The following is a 9,072-nucleotide window of genomic DNA, read 5'->3' as shown; positions in this document are numbered from 1 at the left end:
GGTGCGAACCCTTCTACCAGTGGAGGGGGTGGCTTATATAGAGGACGCCAGGACCCCAGCCAACCCACGTAGCAGAGGGTTAAAGTACATTAAGGCCGGGCATTACTGGTAACGCCCTACATAGGTACATAACATCATCATTAGCCCCCGAATGGATCGGGGTTCGAGTGAGGAAGGAGTTGATGATTTTCTCCGACTTATTTCCCATGCTTTGATTATGTCGTATCTTGGATCGATGATTTTTCTTTCGGCGTTGGCGTCAACTTTTACTTCAGTCGCCTTGATCCATTCTTGTCTTCTGTCGAGTGAACTTTTTGAACTTTGGTGAACTTCCGAGCGACGGATCGCAGGAAAGATATCGTCTGACAGATTGATCTGCTGTTAGCGGATTTTGCGGGATCCGAAATTTGGGAAGCGCGTGAAGCGGGGCGGCCCGCGGCAATCGGATGTGATAAGGTGTGGACGCCTCGATTTCCGTGCCGCCTTTTTTGCTACGTATCGTGCGTGCACGACTGTTTCGGGATGTGACAGGATCGCCCGGATCCACTCGTCAGCCACTCAGAAGCGCCCTTATATAAAGCACCGGGGGAGGGTTTATTGAACAGTGCCTTCCCATTCTTCTCTCTTCCCTCTTTGCCTCCGCCCACTGCGCCTGCTCTCGCCTCTGCCTATCCACTCCTCGCGCGCTTCGCCAGTGATAATGGTGAAGGAGAAGACGGCGGCCCTAGAGCGCGCGAAGAAGGCGACAGCGACGGGGAAAGCGAAGGGGAGACCGTCCAGTCGGGGCGGATCTTCGTCAAGGTCCCGCCTGCCGAAGGGTTGGGTCCAAGGGGATTGGATCCGCTCGACCATCACTAAGAAAGATCTCAATGACCTGGCCAATGAGGGACTGATCCCCCATGGGTCAGCGAGGCTTTCGGGGACCGAGTGTCAACCGCAGCCGCAGGAGGGTGAGTGCGTTCTCTTAGCCACTCACGTAGACCGTGGTTTTTCTCTGCCACCGAGTGTTTTCTTCCGGGGGTTTATGAATTTCTTTGGGGCACAACTCCACCATTTCACTCCCAACTCCATCGCCTATCTTGCTGCCTTTGTGTCCATGTGCGAGAACTTCCTGGGTTGTCGACCACACTGGGGTCTCTTCAAGCACATATTCACCTGTCGCTCACAGACAGTGAAAAAGGCGAGTCCGGACGATGAGAGGACTAAGGTTATCCAGATGTGTGGTGGTCTTGGGATCCAGATGAGGAATAAGAGTACTTTCCCAGCCATGACCCTTCCTGAGTCGGTCAGAGGGTGGTAGTCGACTTGGTTCTACTGCCAAGATGAGTCGATGCCGGGGCAGTCGACTGGTCTCCCTCCGTTTTCCATGGACCGAGTGGACAAACCCTCTTCTCTGAAAGTGCTTCCCGAGGAGAAAGTTTAGGTAAAAATGTTGATGGAGCGCGTAGTCCAACTCGTTAGAGAAGGAGTGATGGGTATGGATCTTCTGGAGGTCTTCCTTAGGCGGCGCATCCAACCACTTCAGTACCGAGGCCATCCGATGTGGCTGTATTGTGGGACCGAGGACACCACTCGGGTCCATCCAGAGGCGGTCGACGACGCCACACTGGAGAGGTGGGTGATCGCGATCACGGGGAATAAGGACAACCCTCGAGGGGCCAGGAGGATCCCACCACTCGACTGTACCTACACACCGGACACGGTATGGCCATTTATTTCCAATCGTAATCTTGCTTTATTCATTCTGCTTCGCTGTGAATTGGTCGAGTGATCTTTGTTTTGCTTTGTTGCTTGACAGGCCACCACGGAGTTATACTCGATGCCCAATGGAGCGCAGACACCGACTGAAGAGGAGGAAGGAAGTGGGGCAGAAAGCCCGGAGGAGTGGGATTCGGATGCTGACGACGACGATGAGGCTGAAGACTCTGATGAGGAGGAAGAGGAGGAGGAGGAGGAAGTTGCACCTCCCCGCTCGGAAAGACGCTCGAAGCTTGTCCATGATCCCGCGACTGAGCGTGGTAAGGGGGTCGCGACCGCTACCCAGTCGACCAAGCGCCCTCGGACTACTTCTCCGGCGCCGACTGAGAAGGCTCCGAAGCAATCTCGAGTGGCACCGTCGAAACCTACGAAGGTCTTGCCGAAGATGAAGATGGTGATCCCCACTATCTCAGGGTAATGGTAGTATTGAGTTTTCTCCGTTTCATGAACTTGCTCTTGGTCGACTCATGGGTCAATCAACTGACTTCCGGAACTGCAGTGCTGCTACTTCTGATACTTCGGCCAGGGCTGAAGACCACGAGATGGAGGATGCTGCTACCTCAAAACCTGGTATGACTCTTGTGATGCCGTTTTCAGTCGACTGACTTATTGTCTCTAATTTTGATTCTTTCTGTAGCTTCATCTAACATTGTTATTGACCTTCCTGACGACGACGACGAAGAACCACCAAGGCAGAGGAGGAGCAAGAAAACGTCTGCTGGCAAGGCGACTCAGGATGTGCCAGCACCCGAGACGTTGGTCGTGGAGGGAGACAATGTCACTCGGCCTACCGTAACCTTTGCGGTGCCGTTGACGAGTGCTCGTCCTTCGTCGTCGAGTGCTGCTCAACCCTCGCTTTTCTCCACCTACCCCGTTCCAGAAGACCAAGCTAGTGCTGCTAAAGAAGCAATACGCCAAGCGGGGGTCATGATGGAGCAAGTGAAGGCAATACGAGAAGCCAGCCAGGCAGCCTATGACGCCAGTTCGGCTCTTCAGAGTAATGTTCAGGTCAGTCGGTCACTGCCTGTTCTGTTAGGATATGATATCTGAAAACTCTTCTTTCTGAAATTCTTAGAGTTTGTCCTACACCCACTGGGTGTGTCAATTGAAATTCCGGATTAGTGGGGGCACGCTGAGTGCACCCACTGGGTGTAGTCCCCAAGGCTATGGTCGACTGCTGGCAGTCGACCATAGGCTTTAAGTTTTTTCCTTACTCGACTAGGTCGAATAGATTCATAGACCGGTGGGGGCACGCTGAGTGCACCCACTGGGTGTAGTCCCCGAGACTATGGTTGACTGCTGGCAGTCGACTATAGTCTGAAGAACATCTCCCCCCTTTTTTTCTTGTTGGTCGACTCTAACTGATGAAACTAGTGGGGGCACGCTGAGTGCACCCACTGGGTGTAGTCCCCGAGACTATGGTCGAATGTTTGTATTCGGCCGTAGTCTTAGAAACGCTATGATTTTTCCTTACTCACTCGGAAGTGAATTGTCTTTGACATATGTCGATTGGTTCTTCGTAGAAATCCTGTGACCTTGCGGCTCGTTATACTGAGTTGGAGAACAAACACATTCAGCTCGAGCTCGATTTGAAACTGTCCCAAGAGAACTTAACGAAGGCGAAGGAGGAAGCTAAAGGTATGCTTGGTGAGGCCTTTGACGACTGCCTTTGCCTCTTACTTGTTTCCGAATCTAATCTCACTGTAATTTTGCAGACAAAGTGAGGGATGCCCTGAAGAAGCAAGAGCTTGACTTGGCTGAGATGCAAAAAACTGCTTTAGAGAAGACCAGGCTTGCTGATGAGAAGCTGGCTTCAGTGACCAAGCTTGAAGAAGAAAACACCAATCTGAAAGCTGCTCTTGATGCTGCCAACCAGGAGGTCAGTCGACTGAAAAGTGACAAGACCACCCTGAATGACAAGGCCAGTGAGTTGAAGAGAAAGAAGAACGATCTAGAGGCTTATCTGGGTGGACTCGCCAAGAAGTTGTTCCTCATGCTTGAAGGTAATACTTTGTATCAAACAAATATTTTAATTGTAACCTCCGACTGTTTGTCTTGACTCGGTGGTTGTGCTTGCAGAGTTCTGTCAGAACTTTGAAGAGGAGACTGGTCGACTGGAAGTAAACCTGGACCCCATCAACTCTCCCGTGAAAGATGAAGTCGCCATGAATGTGCTCCGGCTGGAATCTCGTGTTGCTGCTGTCATCGATTATCTCGCAAGGCTGAAGGTCGCAACTTCTCGCATCGACACAACACTCTGGCCAAGAGAGACACTCCAGAACGACCTCGAGTCCCTCATGACTTGACTGAACAAGGTCCCAAGTCGAGTGCAGGAGTGGAAGAAGTCTTCGGCCAGGTGCGGTGCGGATGTTGCTCTGTCTCTGGTCCGCGTTCACTGCAAGGATGCACGAGAGGACAAGCTGGTGGCTCTTAGGGTGGCTAACACCAAGAAGCACAATTTCAGATCTTTCATGGAGACCTTCATTGCTGCTGCCACTCGGATTGCAGATGGAATTGATCTGGACGAGTTTGTTGCACCTTCCAGTCCTCCACAGGAGGGGTAAAAAACTTCTGAGCTTGATACTTTAAATTTGCCTTGGTATGCCGAGTGAGTTTTGTAACCGACAAACCTTAACAGGCCTAGCGCCTAAGCATTTTCGGTTCCGTTAGGTGTTATCCGAACTTGGATTCGACATTGAATATGTTTGCATTTGGTTTGAGGTGTCTTTTGCAGGTTAAAGCGAAGCGCTCATTGCAATCGACTTGTTCCCCAATACACTTAGGCGAGCACTGGGCTGCAGCTAAGCCCACGGTCGACGCCATCTCTCCACTCGGTAGGATTTTCACATACTTAGGCGAGCGCTAGACTGCAGCTAAGCCCCCGAGTGGGAGGTTTGCTCTCCACTCGGTAGGATTTTAGATACTTAGGCAAGCACTGGGCTGCAGCTAAGCCCCCGAGTGGGAGGTTTGCTCTCCACTCGGTAGGATTTTAGATACTTAGGAGAGCACTGGGCTGCAGCTAAGCCCCCAAGTGGGAGGTCTGCTCTCCACTCGGTAGGATTTCAGATACTTAGGCGAGCACTGGGCTGCAGCTAAGCCCCCGAGTGGGAGGTTAGCTCTCCACTCGGTAGGATTTCAGATACTTAGGCGAGCACTGGGCTGCAGCTAAGCCCCCGAGTGGGAGGTCAGCTCTCCACTCGGTAGGATTTCAGATACTTAGGCGAGCACTGGGCTGCAGCTAAGCCCCCGAGTGGGAGGTTTTCTCTCCACTCGGTAGGATTTCAGATACTTAGGCGAGCACTGGGCTGCAGCTAAGCCCCCGAGTGGGAGGTTTGCTCTCCACTCGGTAGGATTTTGTATTGGTGGCGTAGCTCGGAAGGAGAGGGTAGCAGTCGACCTGCACCTCGTCCTCCTTGCAGAGCGCACGTTGTATTTGTGGCGTAGCTCGGAAAGAGAGAGTAGCAGTCGACCTGCACCTCGTCTTCCTTGCAGAGCGCACGTTGTATTTGTGGCGTAGCTCGGAAGGAGAGAGTAGCAGTCAACCTGCACCTTGTCTTCCTTGCAGAGCGCACGTTGTACTTGTGGCATAGCTCGGAAGGAGAGGGTAGCAGTCGACCTGCACCTCGTCCTCCTTGCGAAGCGCATGTTGTATTTGTACTTAGGCGAGCGCAATGCTGCAGCTAAGCCTCCGAGTGGAAGGCTGGCTTACCACTCGACAGGATTTTGTTTATCTTAGGCGAGTACTTGGACTGCAGCTAAGCCTCCGAGTGGAAGGCTGGCTTACCACTCGACAGGATTTTGTTTATCTTAGGCGAGTACTTGGACTGCAGCTAAGCCTCCGAGCGGAAGGCTGGCTTACCACTCGACAGGATTTTATTTATCTTAGGCGAGTACTTGGACTGCAGCTAAGCCTCCGAGTGGAAGGCTGGCTTACCACTCAACAGGATTTTATTTATCTTAGGCGAGTACTTGGACTGCAGCTAAGCCTCCGAGTGGAAGGCTAGCTTACCACTCGGTAGGATTTTGTTTATCTTAGGCGAAACGGATTTCGCAGCTAAGCCTTCGTGTGGGAGACTGGCTCACCACTTGGTTAGGATTTGTTTTTTACAGACTTGGGCGAATCGGATTCGCAGCCAAGCCACCCACTGGGGGATTGTTTTGAGTGGGCAAAAGAAATAACGATTACTGGGAAGATTATAAAGCTCTTGTCTTTGATAAATAAACTACTGAAGTACTTTTATTACAACTCATCCGAGTGAATACTTAGGTGTAAAAGGGGCGGAGAAGCTCCGCGTTCCAAGCTCGGGGCTCGTCGATCTGATGCTCGACATTGTAAAGACGGTATGCTCCATTGTGGAGAACCTTGGTGACGATGAAGGGACCTTCCCAAGAAGGAGCAAGCTTGTGTGGTTTCTGCTGATCCACTCGGAGAACTAAATCTCCTTCCTGGAAGGCTCGACTCTTCACGTTTTTGGCGTGGAAGCGACGCAAGTCTTGTTGGTAAATGGTCGATCTGATCAGAGCCATCTCCCTTTCTTCCTCTAAAGGTCGACTGCATCCTGCCGCGCTTGTTCTGCTTCAGCTTCGGTGTAGAGCTCGACCCGGGGAGCATTGTGGAGAAGGTCACTCGGCAAGACTGCTTCAGCTCCGTAGACCAAGAAGAATGGAGTTCTTCCAGTCGACCGGTTGGGCGTGGTCCTTAACCCCCAAAGCACCGAGGGAAGTTCGTCGACCCATGCACCAGCCGCATGCTTAAGATCACGCATCAAACGGGGTTTCAACCCTTTGAGAATCAAACCGTTGGCTCGTTCTGCCTGTCCATTCGACTGTGGATGAGCGACTGAAGCATAGTCGACTCGCGTGCCTTGAGACGTGCAGAAAGCTCTGAACTCTTCGGAGTCGAAGTTTGACCCGTTGTCAGTGATGATGCTGTGCGGGACCCCATATCTGAATATCAATTCTCTGATGAAGCTGACAGCAGTACCGGCATCGAGGTTCTTGATGGGTTTAGCTTCGATCCACTTAGTGAACTTGTCGACTGCTACCAGCACATGGGTAAAACCGCTTCTGCCTGTTCTCAAAGGACCGACCATATCCAAACCCCACACTGCAAAGGGCCAGACGAGTGGTATAGTCTTCAAAGCTGACGCGGGCTTGTGCGACATATTGGAGTAAAATTGACATCCCTCGCACTTGTCGACTATCTCCTTCGCCATTTCATTCGCTCTTGGCCAATAAAATCCGGCTCGGTATGCTTTGGCCACGATGGTCCGAGAGGACGCATGATGGCCACAGGTCCCCGAGTGGATGTCATCAAGGATTATTCGACCTTCCTCCGGTGTTATGCATTTCTGACCAACTCCAGTCGCGCTTTCTCTGTACAACTGTCCTCTTATCACGGTAAAGGCCTTAGATCGGCGGACGATCTGTCGAGCCTCTTCTTCGTCCTCCGGGAGTTCTTTCCTCAAGATATACGCGATGTATGGTACTGTCCAATCTGGAGTGATCACCAAAACTTCCATGATCAGGTCGACCACTGCTGGGACTTCAACCTCAGTCGGGTCCGTAACACTCTTAGGTTGCGGAGCTTCATCGGTAAAAGGATCTTCTACGACTGACGGAGTGTGGATATGCTCCAAGAACACATCACTGGGGATGGCTTCTCTCTTGGATCCTATCTTCGCCAGATCGTCAGCTGCTTGATTTTTCAGTCGGGGTATGTGGTGGAGCTCTAACCCTTCGAACTTCTTTTCGAGCTTCCTCACTGCATTGCAGTATCCAGTCATGGCTGGGCTTCTAACGTCCCACTCCTTCATCACCTGATTGACCACCAAATCTGAGTCGCCATAAACCATAAGGCGACGGACGCCGAGTGAAATGGCCATGCGCAACCCATACAAGAGTGCTTCATATTCTGCTTCATTGTTGGAGGAATCAAAGTGGATTTGGAGCACATATCTGAGTTTATCTCCTCGGGGGGAAACCAAAACAACCCCAGCACCAGAACCATTTAACATCTTAGATCCATCAAAGAACATGGTCCAATGCTCCGAGTGAACTTGAGTCGGCTGCTGTTGCTCAATCCACTCGGCAAGGAAATCTGCTATAGCCTGGGACTTAATGGCTTTCTTTGCCTCGAATTTGACATCAAGGGGAAGGAGTTCAATCGCCCATTTAGCCACTCGACCAGTTGCATCTCTGTTATGCAGAATCTCTGACAATGGTGCGTCGCTGACGACTGTAATGTCATGATCAGAGAAATAATGAGCAACCTTCTTCATGGTCATGTAGATCCCATATACAAGCTTCTGATAATGAGGATATCTTTGCTTCGATGGGGTCAAAACTTCAGAGAGATAATACACTGGGCGCTGAACTTTGAAGGCTTTCCCTTCTTCTTCCCGCTCGACCGTAAGTACTGTACTGACGACTTGTCCTGTGGCTGCAATATAAAGCAACAGAGGCTCTTTGCTGATTGGAGCAGCAAGCACCGGCTGGGTGGAGAGCAGAGTTTTTAACTCGGCAAACGCTGCATCAGCTTCTGGAGTCCACTCGAACTTGTCTGCCTTCTTCATCAGTCGGTAAAGGGGCAATGCCTTTTCACCGAGGCGAGAGATGAATCGACTTAAAGCGGCCAAGCATCCAGTAAGCTTCTGGACGTCGTGCACACGCACAGGGCGTTTCATTCGGAGTATGGTGCCAACTTTTTCTGGGTTAGCATCGATTCCTCGTTCTGAAACGAGAAAACCGAGTAACTTTCCGCCAGGTACTCCGAATGTGCACTTCGATGGATTGAGCTTGATATCATACCTTCTGAGATTGGCAAATGTTTCGGCTAGGTCAGTCAATAGGTCGGAACCCTTTCGCGACTTGACCACGATATCATCCATGTACGCTTCCACATTCCGACTGATTTGAGTGAGTAAACACTTTTGAATCATTCTCATGAACGTGGCTCCGGCATTCTTGAGGCCGAATGGCATGGTGATATAGCAGAAGCACCCGAATGGAGTGATGAAAGCTGTTTTGATTTCGTCAGGTCCATACAGACGGATCTGATGATACCCGGAATAAGCGTCTAAAAAGACAATCTCTCGCACCCTGCGGTCGAGTCGACAATTTGGTCGATGCGAGGGAGAGGAAAATGATCTTTCGGGCAGGCCCGATTGATATGTTTGAAATCAATGCACATACGAAGTGAGTTGTCCTTCTTGGGAACCATGACGACATTGGCGAGCCACTCGGAGTGGTATATCTCTCGGATGAACTCTGCTGCAAGGAGTCGAGCCACCTCCTCGCCAATGGCTTTTTTCT

This window comes from Triticum aestivum, chromosome 5B (assembly GCF_018294505.1).
Source record: "Triticum aestivum cultivar Chinese Spring chromosome 5B, IWGSC CS RefSeq v2.1, whole genome shotgun sequence".
Taxonomy (NCBI): Eukaryota; Viridiplantae; Streptophyta; class Magnoliopsida; order Poales; family Poaceae; genus Triticum; species Triticum aestivum.
This window is presented reverse-complemented; position numbering follows the sequence as displayed.